Below are 13825 nucleotides of genomic sequence, written 5' to 3'. Positions count from 1 at the left end.
CATGTTTGGCTGTAACAGAATATGCTTAACTTGATTTGACTGTTATTTTCTACTAAAAACAATGAAATGGCACTGACAAAACAGGGAGTCAGTGAAGGCAGTTGTTCATTACTGATCAGCAAATGGACTAGCCTTAGAACAGGATGTCACAAGGATGGAGCGCTCTGACTAAATTCAAGAGGTCAGAGACTCATCATTGATCCAGTGAATCCATACAGGTTTTGTGTCAAAATGGGAAGTCTAGAAATGAATGTGTTAGGGTTTGGTGGTTTTGAGTGGGATAGTTGTTTGTTTTTGTTTTTTTTTTTTTTAGCAATCTAGTAACAGCAGGTGAGCTTGAATACTGAAGTATTAATGAAATAATATTTATGGAAAATATTGTATGAGGTATTTGTGAAAACAATTAGTTTTCCTTCTTCTGTTACACTTGCAAGATACCTGGTTCCATGTTTAATTCTACATCAGCCAAGTGACTATTTAAGCCTATTGGGTATGGCAAACTGGCCAACTTGGTTAATTTCTAGCATCCAAGGCACAGTAACTTGCCCTTCTAAATCATCCAGCTTTCTCAAATATCTGAGAACAGCTGTGTACATTCATGATTCATGGGGGTTTTTTTGTTTGTTTAATCCCACCCCAACTGCCACTCAGTGAGAATTCTGTGTACATACACAAGTTGGATTAGCTGTATCACAGTAGAAGTTGTTTGCATCAGTGAGGTAATCACTGCTATTTGTAGCATACCAAGGAGGAAGGATTGACCATTTATTACATAAAATGCTTTAAATTAAAACAACTCCACTGCTTTAGCATTTTGTAGTGCTTAAATATTCTTCCTCTTGTAATATTCTACATCATGTAACATTTTTTTCTTTCAGGAAAAGGAAAAACCTTTGTTCTAGTCTACAGCTTTAGGCATCAGCCCTCTGATAGAAAGGGCTAGCTTGGAACATGGTGCTGCTGCAGAGATCCCAGTGGCTTCATAAAGCCGCCTTAGTAGATCCTTCTAAATAATCAGAAAATAATTATCTCATATATATCATATATTTTTATTGCATTTACCTTCTAAAGCAATTTGGATAACCTGGGAAGGGTTTTGTTTCTTCTGTTAGTCTAGTGTCATTTTGCCAGTGTGTTTTTTACAGATTTTGCTAGAAGTTCTTCCAGTTGAGAAGCTGAGAAACTTTTAGTTTCTAAAGATACTACTGAATAACCTTTTTCCCTTGAACATCCTTTATTTGTGAAAAAAGCAATGTTGGATGTGTGTAAAAACATTGTCTTTAAATACTTGTGGAAATTTTTACAGAAAACTAGTGCCAGTGCATTTTTAACTCTGAATGCTGGGTAGCTGATAATGGTTTATCCCTGGAGAGCATGAAATCATTTTGCTCCTTCACTCTGTTGTGCTTATAGGATATCAAAGTCCGTGCTCAAGCCACCATCAGCCAAGTGATTTTGGCTCCCTATTATGGTGTGTTGCTCCCACAGTAAGTCTGCTGTTGTGAAGTAATGTCTGTGGGGTCTCTGTGAAGGATGGCTCTTTAACTCTGTAAGTTCAATTGCATGAACATAATTGTGGCTATTTCTGCCTGGACTATAACTTTTAAAATAGTTCAGGCAGAAATTACTACAAATTAAAATTGTAGTAATTTGTAGTACAACAAATTTGGTATTTCATCAATTTGTGGTGCCTGGTAAGGACTCCAGTGTGTGCATGAGGTTACATCTTGTGTAGTGTTTTGTTATGTTCCAAAGCATAAAATTGAATCCCCTTTATTTTTGGAAAGTTGAGACATAATTTGTCAACGTTTGACTTCAGTGTAAGAGGAGATACCCTTGGCCTAATTTAAATTTACAATTCTTTTTCCTATATTTTTGCTTACTGCTGCCTAATGCTGCTAAGAAACTTTGCTTTACAGAGAAAAGTTCTGTTATAACATTTGTCTGTTCTTGCCTGTCAAACCCTGTTTGTGATCAAACATCCACTATCACTGTAGAAATACTGGATTTCACAATGTTTCCCAAACACTTTTGGATGCTTTTCAGGCATTTTGGGAGCTAGAAACTTATTATGTGCTTAGCTGCTATCTTTGAAGTACTTCCTCTTCTGCCCAGTGGCTGAAAACTGTCTAAAACACATGTTCACTACATGTACCCTGTTTCCTTTTGTTATTAGTTCGTAACAGTGATGTTTTAAAATCTTTCCTTGCATTGTGCTGCTGCCTTCAATCATAATTGTGTTTTCTTTTACTAGATCTTTTTCCTGGGCTACCTGAGGTATGACACAATATTCTTACAGTAATCTGAAGCTCTCTTCTTGGTTTTCTAGGTCTCAAATAACTGTCATTGTTTCTCTTCACTTGAAAACTTGGAATTCCGAATTCATCCACTTGATTATTGTTCTGCTTCTATGCAAAAAAACAAAAACAAAACAAAAACACAAAACAAACAAAAATCCCCCAACACCAAAAAACCATTTGAAAGTTAGTTTGGGATTTCTATTTTATGTTGCCCTTTTTCTTTGTAATTGAAAACTCAAGTTGCATAAAATTGACAATATTAAGTCTGTTTTGGCACTTTGTATCCAAGTTTGGGCACTTAGCCATTTGCTTTGTATCTAGTAGTTATTAAGTGTTCTAGAGCATCTTAGGGTCGTTACTGTGTATAGTAGACACTTGGGTACATCTTACTGAGGGATTTCTGTTTTTTAAACGTCTCAGCCTTGCTTGCCCTGCATGCTGTTAGAAAACTGTTTCCATCACGTATTAAAATTTTTGCCTTTAATTCACAGAATCACAGAATTGTTAGGTTTGGAAAGGACCTCTGGAGATTATATTGTCCAACGCTCCTGCTAAGGCACGGTCACCTGCAGGAGGTGACAGGAGCACAGCCAGGTGCATTTGGAATGTCTGCAGAGGAGAAAACTCCACAACCTCCTTGGGCAGCCTGTTCCAGTGCTCCCGAGCAAGAGTTCGGACCATTTAAATCACAGCTCAATTAATCTTGGTGCCTTAGTGAAAAGAATTCTTTTCCCTCCTCTAATTGTCCCCAGATTAAAACAAAACAGATTCTTTTAAGGCTGTTTTTTTCTCGGGTGCGCCGCGGGAGCTGCTGTGCAGGCTGTGCCTGGCACCACCAGGAGGCAGCACCGCACAGGGCGGCAGCGGCACCGGGGCCGGGCTCTGCCTTGGATTTCAAGCCTCAAACTTTTGTTACTGTTTGCTTTAACTTTTTTAGGGTGTCTTAAAAACAGAGACTTAAAAAAAGCTCCACCATCCCAGTCTGGGAAAAAAAAAAAAAAAAAAAGAGTCGACAGTGGGGCAGTAATGGGACCCACACATCAAGTGTCATGATTTTGTTTCACTTCCCCATGAGTGCACTGGAGGCAGCAGGTACCCACCTGCCCATCTGCCCAGCCATCCTTCCCTCCCCTCCAGCTAAGTTCTATAGGAAACTTCTCTCTTACTGCTGTTGTAATAGGTCTGAACTTCATCTGTCATGCCCAAATTCTGCTATCCCGCAATAAATCGTTGTGGCAAGTCATTATAAGTCACAGTACTGACTGCTTGTTAAAGTTAGCACTGCATTTCTCAGTTACTCCAGTCTTTATGAATTTTATCAGCTTCTCTGCTGTAATTTCTCACATGCTCATTTTGTCCTCAAAGCCAATACAAAGTTATGAAATGGAGAGATCAAATAGATGTAGATTATAGTAGATGATGTATATTTTATTTTAATGCTGCAATATTAAAAAATTGACCTAGAGCTAACCCACTAGTCACCAGTATAAAGGAACAAATTGTGTACCTACAATACATAAAAGTTGGGGTTATCTCCAAGATTGAGACAGATATTCATTAGACATCTAAACCTGAGTTAATCTTCACAGGCTCCCCTTATGGTCAGTCAGCACAGAAAAAGTACATGCACAAGGCAATTGATCTTATTTTAACATTTTATTGTCTAGAATATGTAACACGTTGTTCTCTGGAGATGTATTTTCCTTTTCTGTAAAGGGAGGATGAAGATGAGATTCAGATACCTATATTGATTTTTTTTTTATAAAACCATTTTTGATGTTTCTGCTAGCCTTCAATATTATGTAGTATATATATAGGAGCACTTGGTTTTCTATATAGAGTAATTCATGCACATTTAATTTGTAAATGTATGCTGTGTATGGAATTTTAATCTCACCTTGTATTTGATCAACCCTCTAATGCTAAAAATAATAAGCTCTTTGGAGAAATAGTTACGTATCTTTCTGGCATCTCTTATAAAATGAGCCTATGATTTCAACTGTTATCTTTAGGTACTTCTACAAAAACAAACATGATAAATTATGATTTACTAGGCAATTTGCATGGAATTATCTGAAACTTTAAATACAATTGCTACGGAATGTTAGTTCTACAGCTGTTGGAACACTGCAGATCAGACAGTGGGAAGTATGTGGGAGCTGCATCAACTAAACAGCATGTTTGTTCAGCAATTTTGCATCTCATGGCTTCTGGAGAAGTAGAAGTTTATGGTCTGGCATGCCACTTTTTTTAAGCATCATGATATAAGTGAGAAGTGATAATCAATGTATCACAAAGCTTTTCGTTGTGTAGAGACAGCACAAGATGTTGGCACAGCCAATAGAACTAAGAAGTTTGCCAACTGGTCTTTATGAAACATAAATACAGAAAGAATTGTACTTATATTCAGCTTTATTGCTTGTCAAGATGAAAAACAGTGTCAACTCAGAGGCAGTTTATCTTTTTAAATAAGACCAGTTTTGACTGCTACCAAAGTTTAATTCCTTAGCAAAAGGATCTCCGTACCAGCAAAATGTGAGATCATTAAAAAAAAAATCTACAAGAACTGGTTTTCAGCATCTCTTCTGCTAAAACTAATAAAACGTCGACCATGAAAGTTAGAGAAAATTTAAATGAACAGTGAAAAGTTATTGCATTAACTCATTACCATGTTGAATAAAAATTAACCTAAGTAAAAGATTAAACTATGGAAGCATGACCCTCCTGTGCAAACAAGTATTTCCTACTCATTAATGGTAACAAAACAGAGCTTAATAGTTTCATGCAAGATTAGTGTTTTTTAAACACTTCTAATCATTAGCACCAAGTTTTTAAAACATTCTCAGTTTTTAAAGCTGAAAGTTTCTTGTCTTAAACACTATTCTAATTCAAATGTGTTTGATTTGTTTAAACAAATAATATGCTAAGTACTGTTTTTCTGAAGTCAGTGTCTGTAAGTGTTACACTGCATCAGAGCTGTGCTGCAGAAGTTACCTTTGCTTTAGTTAAGATAAACTGATGACTTCTATTGAATTATAAACAAATGCTAGGAAAAATATTTCCTTTACCCTTAACTAATTAACATTTGTTTGGTTGGTATAAATAACATAAGGCTTCACATCCTTTTTAAAATTTCTTTTGTAATTTTTAATACTGACTCACTTTAGTGTGGGTTCATTTGTTATTTTCCAAGAATGGATGTTTACAGAATTCCCTACAGAATGCCATTTTTCCTACAGTTAAAATCCTGGCATTAGTGATGGAGTAACATTGTGCCAGTGAGTTCCACAATATTTAGAACTAGAATAAGAAAAAAGGAGAAGAAGCACAGAGGAAATAAAATTCATGGGAAATTCATCATAAGCAGAGGTAAGAAAAATGATAGAGAAATTCCCTTTCTAGAGTATTTTAATTTGTATTAAAATACTGAAAGGAACATGCTGGGTGTTGTCTGCTTGGGGTTATAATTCACTGACTTGAATGAAAAAAAAAGAGAAAGATTTGAAGTGAACCCAGAGAGGCCGCTGGTAAGGCTGAAAGGTGATACAGTGACACAGTGGCCTGTGAGAAGAGCAGCAGTGGTTAGTATCTTCACAGTGCCTTGTCCAGTCCAGGCACAAAAGCTTGAATTAATAAAACTAGGTAAGCGTTTTGTTTAAATACGACCAAGTTTTAACTCATGACTTTGTGGAAATTATACAGGAAAAGCCTGGTATTTCTTTAACAGTGCTGCATTTATTCTGCAGTGAAAATACCTGTGTAACTCTGGCAGGTGAAACCAGGACCCTGGGCTTTACCACACCCAAGGTGGTACTAGCAGCAGAGAGATGTTCAGGATCCCTCTGGGCACATTGTCACTGTGGCAGTCTGGAGCAAGCTCAGGACCCCCTGCTCCCACACCTCATTGCCTCCCCCCATTCCACAAACCCTGCTGAGAGCAATGGCCCACTGCTGCAGGGACAGCACCAAGGTCACATCCTGCTTGACTTCACAAGTTGTGCTTTTCCAAATCAGCCAAGCTGTCTGTGCCCTCAAACCTTACTGCATCCCAGAGCATACAACACATACTCGCACTCTGATGCTAGGAAAGCACCCTTCTCACTGACCACTGGACAGTTTCACATCATTTCACAAACTTCAAACTGAAAGATAACACAGAAAAATCAGAATTGCATGTTGGGTCTGGAGGGGCACCAGAAGGAGTCTAAGAAGGACTGTGGGATATGAATATGGGTCTGCTCTAGAGGAAACTAGCCCAGCTAGTGTGAATATAAGCTATATATGGTCCTCTTATATTCCCAGTATAAGTGCTTCTTGACATCAGAAGGGACTTTTTTTAAAATTTAGTAATATAAGCTTGCCCTCTGAAATCAGGTAGTGTGAACCCACAGCATTTTTAGAGATTACCTGACCTCAGATTACCTTAGATTACTCACACACATAATTAGTCTTTTCTAAACAATTTCAGTCACCAGTCCAGAGTCTCCAGTTCGAAGATGCTGCAGTTGAGACTCCTGTAAAAATAAAAGGATTTTGTTCTGAAATATGCATAGAATAAAGTGCATTTCTGTAACACTAAAGAAAATTAGTGGATTTAGGAGCAAGCATCTTCTAACACAATCAACATTGGAATAAATGAACCATACCAAAGGTCACTAAATGTTGTTCTGTAATTTTCAGTCTTCAGAGGATCAAAGAAATCTGAAGAAAAGGTTCAAGTTGAGACACTTGGCAAAATAATGAGGTGAAAGGCTTCCAGAGTTTTCTGGAGGATAAAACCCCACAGTAATTGGACATAATTCTTAAAATCATCTTTTAGGCATTAATAAATAAAAATGCCTATCTGCTTTAGGATTCATGAAATGTCAACAAAAGAAAATAGTAAAAATCAAAAACCAGAAAAAACAAAGAACAGTTTTTCAGTTATTCTCAGGGCATAAGGTGTTTGTTTATTCAAACAACACAGTGACACTGACAAATAAGATGTTCCCTTTAAATACCTTGCCAGGTGTTGTTTTTGTTTCTTCTTCTTCCTGCTCAGCTGTACTTCTATGATAAATTAATTTTGCTAGAAATACACTACCAGTTCAGCACTGATTTTTTTAACCATTGATCTCCTTACCTGGCATATTTTGCCTCCTTAAAACAGTTAGAGCAGCCCAAGGAACCAATTTTAAAATGCCCAAGGAGATTAAAAGATACACTTCAGTTGATTGCTGAAGTGTAACTCAGAAGCACAACTGATCAGTCATTTGAAGAATTTCATTGTTGCTGCTGCGCCTTTTTGATCAGCCTGTCCAAAGGGATTTCATTAACATCTCACTAATACCTCTGACTAAGAAGAAATTTTGAATAGATTATGAAAGCCTCTAGAAATAGGCTATTTTTAAGTGCTAAGCATATAAATGTAAATTGACTAGAAACAGCTATTATTTACATTCTGTGGACACATGATTTCACTTCCTGATGGATAGGGGAAGAAAAAAAGCCACTGAAAGATTGAAATTCCCTTAAAGAAATTGGGAAAATGGGGATCTAATAACAATACATGCAATGTAGCATAAATTGGTAAAGCTTTCCAGGTTTACCACCATAACATTATATAGCCCACCTGCCAAGAGGACTTGAAGAACTCTATGCATTTCTTGAAGAAAGTGGGGGGAGGGGTTGAAGGAAGGGATATGCTGAGACAAAGGCATGTGAACAAATTCATTTTTCAGCCTTTTGTGCAATGGCTAGCTGATAACCTGGCATTTTTAAAAGTAGTCTCCCAGAACAAAGCCCCCATTCACAATAAGATTTTGCTATGGACTTGTATTAGCTTGAGATTATGTTCTGAAAAAATTATAAAAGCTCCTGAAAAATGTAAGCAGCATATTCTAGACCAGTGTGCCTGAAAGTAGAGGACTGTGCTGGAGGGAAAAGAAAGCACAGTGTGAAAGTTGCACCCTTCATGAACTCGATCTTTTTAGTGGCCTAGCAAAGGCCCTCCTGCATGTCCTCCATTTACCTGGAGCAGGTTCCTGCTGTCACATGTTCCACTGGAAAGCTCATGCTCCATCCTGCTTCTGTTTGTAATACCACCAGCAAACACCCGGAGTAGAAAGAAATAAAACTTTCCTCATGAAAGGTAAGGCATGTTCAAAAATGTACACAAAATAACACCAAACCCACTCAGATCAGCAATAGGAACCTGGGACAGGGAATTAAAGTGGGATGGTTTTGCTGGTTTTTCCTTATAGAAGGAAGGAGTTGACACCCAACACAGCTAAAGCTCAAGCACCACAGAGCCACTTGATTCTTAAGAGCTTGGGGAATTATTTCCTCCAAGATTAGTTCTGTTTAGGACTTAGGATTGCTTTGTGCCTGCCAGCACGTAAAACCTGTCATAACACAGGCAAAGGTAGGACAGAAATTTCATTCTTATTCCATTTTAGGGACACCCTTACCTGCTGTTCTGTCTTACACAAAAGCTACATCCTATGGTTAAATGTATCCTTTCCTTCCTCACCAGAACAAAGGCTGATCTGCAGCAGCAGGTTTTGCAGCTTCCTTCTGTCTAGCATCATGTGGCATGAAATGCTGGGGAAAAATTCTGCTGTGCCTCAGGCATCTTTCCAGATCACATTTATTCACAGAGGGATAATTTATCAGAGAAATGAGCTCTTTAGAGACTTCTAAAATTAGTGTTGAATTTTGAAATATAGGGCAATGGCACTGAAAGTCGGAAAATATGTCTAGCCCAAACTCACACTCTATAAAATGCTTTGCATATTTTGTAATAATTATGGATATTATTTTCCCTCCCCTGTTAATTTATGAAGACAGAGAGATAATAACAAACTTAAGCAAATCTGAATTTGGTTACACAGAGCCATCTGTTAATTCTGGTATATGGCAGTAGAGGGCATCTAAGGACTTCAAGTAACATATGGTAAGGGATTAAAATCAGATGACTGAAGGAGTTATTACTCTCCCCCCAAGCTGTTAACCCCACCTCAGGACAGAATTGCCACTTCATGACTAAACAGCTCACGAGGCTGCTCCTCTTTGATGGCAGTTTTGAGCCACACTGAAACTGGGCTTGTTCTTAAAACAACAGTCTGAAAGCTGAAGTTGTTAAGGAGGAGATGTGCTGGTTAATTTCTCTTCCCTGCTGCAGGCAGAGCTTTGTCAGAGCCACAGGACAGTTTTGGGTACAGTACAGGGGGGGAGATACTGCTTCAAGCAGCCTGTCGAATTATATCTACTACACATACTTCCACATACCTGGAAAAAACTGCTTGCAGGAGGAGCAAGCAATTCTGGGAATGGACAGGCTGTGCCAAGAAAAGGCGAGCTGTGCACCAATGCTCTTTCCTTAACCAGAAAGAGTAGCCCTATGTGTGTTTCCTCTCCTGAACCCAAAAACTTCCAGCCTGTCTGGCCAGTATTTCAGTTTGTGTCCTCCCAGTATGCCAGGGGGATACAGGACGATGCGTTGAGCCATCCTGGCAAAAAGCAAGCACTAATCCTGACAAACAGAGAGAAGGTAGCTGGCAGCTAGTGCTGTTTTCTTGTCATCTGTCCAGGTTTGTATGACATTCCACATCCAGCCTCTCTTTATACTGAAGCAGGGAAAGCAGCCATGCCTATCTCGAGCCAAAAGAAGCCAACACATCAGAGGCAGGTTAGGTTCATTACCTGACACTAACACTTAATGCACTAATCTGAAAAATGTATTTGAGCTCAGCAGAATATTCACATACAAATGGCAACGTATTTTCAATTAACTGTAAGAAGTTTAAAGTTATATAAATACATTAGTCAATGTTGATTATCCTGTTATTCAAACCCCTAAGTACAGCAACATGTTGGGCCTTATGCTGAAGTCTATTATAGCCTTAACCTGAAATTTAAAAGTGGCCCATGCCCAGAAAAAGGTTCTACAACTCATTTAATGATTCACAGTACTCCTAAAATGATATTCATCTGTCTGCTCTCCATGGCAGCACTTTCAATCATAAACACTTAATTGTAGGAATTCATCCTCAAGGCCAAATAGCTCTGGGTGAATTGAACTATCCTTAATGCAAGAACTAGAACAGTGATTTAAAATTAATCTTTTTCTGATGGGAGGCCATTTATTCAGAGACACATAACCCAGTTTCTACTTCACTTTTCACTCAAAAATCTCCCCTTTAGAGATAGCCACTGCATCACCTGTTTTAGTTTTCCTTATTAGTTTTAAAATTGACTCTCTGCCAACAAAGGAACTTTATTACTTATGGATTGGCAAAGCATAGGAGAGCTGCCTTCATGCTGTCTGTCAGGAAAACTTTTTTCAAAGACATTACTTGCTCTCTTTTACTTTGAGGCGTAGGACTTGCAACTGGCAGAAAAACATCTCGAGCCTCCTCAAGCATAAAAGGCTTGTTTTTTCTGGCAGCTTCTAGGACGAGAATGCAAGATTTCACAGTGCTTTCAGCTGTGCTATCTCTAGGATTTTTCCAAAAAAATAAAAAAACAAAAAACAAAAAACAGAAAACCAAGAATATATGTTTTTCTAAAAAATCCAGAACTTCAGGGAGCATGGTTCTCAATGTGTGTATAGGTGTAATGCATATATACAACTATATGCTCTTTCTCAGCCAAAAAAAAAGTAAATAAATATTACAGTCACAGATTTTATGTGATAATCTGAATATAAAAATCCATATCAAATATTCCCCTAGTATTTGTTTGAAAAGACTGTATCAAAAATGGTCCTTTCCAGCAGCCCTTTTTTCTACCATGTTAGTGAGAAGGAAACATGAATGGGAAGAAAATGCTATCAAAGAATGTATATTTACAGCTTATTCTCCAGTACCTTTCAGCAATATTTAGCTAGTTTTAGTCAGAGTGAAACTTGATAATTCACAAAATAGCACAGTGATAGAACAGAATTATGCTGTTTATAAAGAAGACTAACATAACAAAGTAAAACTACTGTGTAAATTATCTTTTTTTTATATATACTTAGTGTCACCAAGTTCTATTTTTCCTTTGCATATCCAAAATATTTTAATGTTATTTTGGTTTTACCTTTAATAGTAAATTATAAATTGGACAAACTAAGCAAGCATTACATTTAATTATTTTTATTGAAGATCCCAAGTGTGTAGGTAACCTCTTACTCAATGCAGTTTAGGCCTTTTCTTTTAGGTAGTAGACAGCACATGATGAGATGAGAGATAGACTTAAGTGCCATCTTTTTATGGTCAGTTTTGTGCTTGTCAGTTATTATCTGTCTACCTATCCACTGAATCAAAGGGAGTGATCCTTCTTTTTATCAACTGTCTCTGAAAGAAACTAATCTGGATGTTGTTTCAAAGTATTACTCTCTTGGTGCCATCTTTTGATGTTTGCTTTTAAATTACAAATGCTGGTTTCTTTTTAGAGCACCTCTGATTCATAGAAATTATTCACTGAATTCTTTTGTTATTCTCTTTTACCAAATGTATGTTATCAAGAAAGACAAAGCATTCACATGTGAACAGATAAAAATGGCAGGAAATAAGGTGGCAGCTGGTAAAGAGTAAAACTGTTTGGTAGAAATCTTAATCTATTTCATCAAAACATTCTTTTCCTCAGGCAGCTGGAAAGAGCAGGGTGATCCCATACACTAAAATATTTGTTTTCTCTATGTTTTATTTATTATGTTTTAGGAACTCTTTGTGAAATAAGCAAACCTTTCTCCTAACTGCTAAGTGAGAAATCCTCTAAGAGTTCACACTGCAGACCTCGTCCGTGCTGTGGAGTTACAATTAACTCATTCCACTTTGCTGGAGTAGTCACATTTTTCTGCTCAAGAACCAGACTGTAATCCCAGGACAGGGAGAAACCATGGCAGCTGTACACTGTTATTTAGACTAGTTCAGGTAAACAGTTGTCAAAATATGGTCAATAAGTAGATGTATATAATGAGCAATAGCTGTCCTTTTAACTGAAGGGGATTTTAACTGGCCAAATGGTATGCCATGGATAATGGATATTCTGTGCTGTATCTTTGGGAAGTTAAAGATGAAGACAGTAAGGAAAGGCCCCTTGTATTCTTTCAGGTAGCAAGGTAAATTATATTAATAAATCAGTAAATCTTTTCAGTGAATAAGAGCAAATTTAGCAAAACCAGCTGAGTCAGAAACACATTACCCCCCCACTCCCTGCTCACATCATATTATATAAATAAATCAGCATACTAGCTCACCAGTAAACTTGGCATACTTTTCAGGAACAAAGTGAAAATCATTTCTAGTAACAGGCGCTTCGCAGGGCTGTAAAAACGTTGTTGCCTCCTTCCTTGGTCATGAAAGGGATTTGTGCCTAAAGGAAAAGAAAAAAAAAAAATCACTCACCCTTCCCTGTCTTGAGCATATGCATTTGAAATAGTCAGAAACAGTATATTCTGCTTGTGATTTTCAAGAACTCTTAATGTTCATAGTTTCACTACTAATATAAAACTTGATTAAAAATATCTACTATATGGATGGTACACAGTCAGAACTAACACTCATAAATAGTAGGAAGTATCAGGAAAAAAATAGGAATTGCTTAAGTTTGTGCCTATCATCTCCAGTCGGATGATATGCCTCTAAAACTGGCTCAGAAGCATTCATATTTGCATATGTCCAACAGTATTTGTTCTAGAATTGCTACCCCAAAACACACAGATTAAAAATAAATAAAGCATTTGGTTTGAATGGTATATAAAAGTTTTAAATCCCCCCTTGTATATAGTTTTTATGTAAGTGATGGTTTAGAAGAACTACTGTTTGTTACATGGCAGATTAAAAAACCCTGTTTTGTTTACATGATGGAAAGCTAAATTTTCTGAGTCTGCTCCTTCTCTTCTCTTTCTCCATTTCACATCTTTCTCTTACTCCGTTCTGATTTTTATAAAGTAAAACTCTTCAGGCAGACCAGACCTGTATTAAATATCCCAGTTCCAAAGAAGCTAAAAAGTAGCTTTAAGTAGTTTAATGCACTACTTTCAGCCCATAGTCCCAAAAGTAATTTAATTTAGTCACCTTTTCTTACCCTTAGAACTATTCCTTTTCTCTCCCATGACTGTATGGAAGACTCATGCAGACAGAGGAGAAAAAGAGCAAGTAACATTGTTGAAAGAAACAGTGAAATACAAAACGTACTCCACTGAGCTCTTTCAGATGTCTCAAGCCAGAGAATAAAGGTAACTGTTAAGCAGAGCACTCTTATGAGGTACCAGTATTGTCATTTAAAGATCCATTTGCAGTTTTTAAGTTTGAATTTCATTACTCTTGTAAGTTTATCAGATATTTATTGCTATTTTTAAGAGACATTAAGTTCTCTTGAAAAAAAATTAACAGAACTCTGTTTAGGAAAGATCCTGCTGCTATACTGCCTATTTAATTTTTATGCTACCTTTTTCATAACAATATCTGAAGTTTTAAGTAACAAACATTTATTACATTCTTCTGTTCTTGTTTCTCATTCACCACATAAATCGTGGTCTTCCTCCCTCTGCCTTT

The sequence above is a fragment of the Oenanthe melanoleuca genome, chromosome 1A (assembly GCF_029582105.1).
Source record: "Oenanthe melanoleuca isolate GR-GAL-2019-014 chromosome 1A, OMel1.0, whole genome shotgun sequence".
Classification (NCBI taxonomy): Eukaryota; Metazoa; Chordata; class Aves; order Passeriformes; family Muscicapidae; genus Oenanthe; species Oenanthe melanoleuca.
The sequence above is the reverse complement of the archived record's forward strand: the minus strand, read 5'-3'. Positions refer to the sequence as shown.